Genomic DNA, 1,156 nt, shown 5'->3' with positions numbered 1-1,156 from the left:
CTTACATGTCAAAAGTGGAGCCAGATACTAGCATGCTTCACTCCCAAGCTTGCAGCAATCTATGTTATGCTTCACTGGATGACCCTATAGACCCATAATGCTGCTGCATTTGTTGGGTGTTATAATTTACTCCCATTATGTTTGTTTATTGAAACATGTACCATTGTTTCTCCTTAACATTGTCAGTTACTCAAGGATTGTATTTTTTGTGTGTTTTAATTTTTGTCATTGACTTAATATGTGTGGTGCTTTATGGGGGATTATTAAAACAAATAGTAATCATAAATAAAAAAAATATATTTACAGATCAAAACATATACCAGGTGCTGTAATGCTGCTATTTGAGAAGGATAATAGAATGTTCAGAATGAGACTGAAAAGAAAGTCCCTAGATTACTAATGAACTGCCCTGACATTTTCCTCCCTGTTAGAATGGCTAAAAATATCTAATTCATGCTAAAATGTCTGCCTAATATGTTAGAGAAAAGAAAGAACAACTGCTAGAATACATTCCCCGATATAATTGGTAATGTACCTACTGCAGCTAATTAGCAATAGAACAATATTGTTACAACTCTAGCGGGAAATCACGGAGCCTTTCATTTTATACATGTTAGTTGTACTTTACTACTAATTCATATATATGCAGTAGTTATGATGTACAAAAGGCTAAAAAATTATCATCGTATCTTCACCACCTTGTTACTTTTAAACTTAGCTATTTAGTATATTGCAAAATATGGTTAACTTTGACATCCTAATGACAGAGTTTTATTATTTTGGCTATTTTGTCATTAAGCTGATGCCCTTGATCTGCATATCTGTGTAGCTTCTATTAGTGAGTTACAAACAAAAGACACCTTTAATTTTTGCTTGGCTGTTATCATTTAATTGGTTCTGATTCTCTCAATTCTCTAAAGAGGAATCATTAGCCAAGAAATAACAGACTCTGCTTTTGTTTTACCAGCAATGAGAGTAAATGTTGGACTAATGTGTCCAAACCCCCCAGGTCTGCCATGTACCAGAGGCTATTAGGCCCTGCCTCAGGCTATTCAATTTTTATAGTTTAATTTATACACTTTTTCAATGTACATGCATTTAATGGCTTCCTACACAGCATCCTAATAGTGTGTTCATTAAAGTGGTTATTTCTTAC

The sequence above is a fragment of the Hyla sarda genome, chromosome 3 (assembly GCF_029499605.1).
Source record: "Hyla sarda isolate aHylSar1 chromosome 3, aHylSar1.hap1, whole genome shotgun sequence".
Taxonomy (NCBI): domain Eukaryota; kingdom Metazoa; phylum Chordata; class Amphibia; order Anura; family Hylidae; genus Hyla; species Hyla sarda.
The sequence above is the reverse complement of the archived record's forward strand: the minus strand, read 5'-3'. Positions refer to the sequence as shown.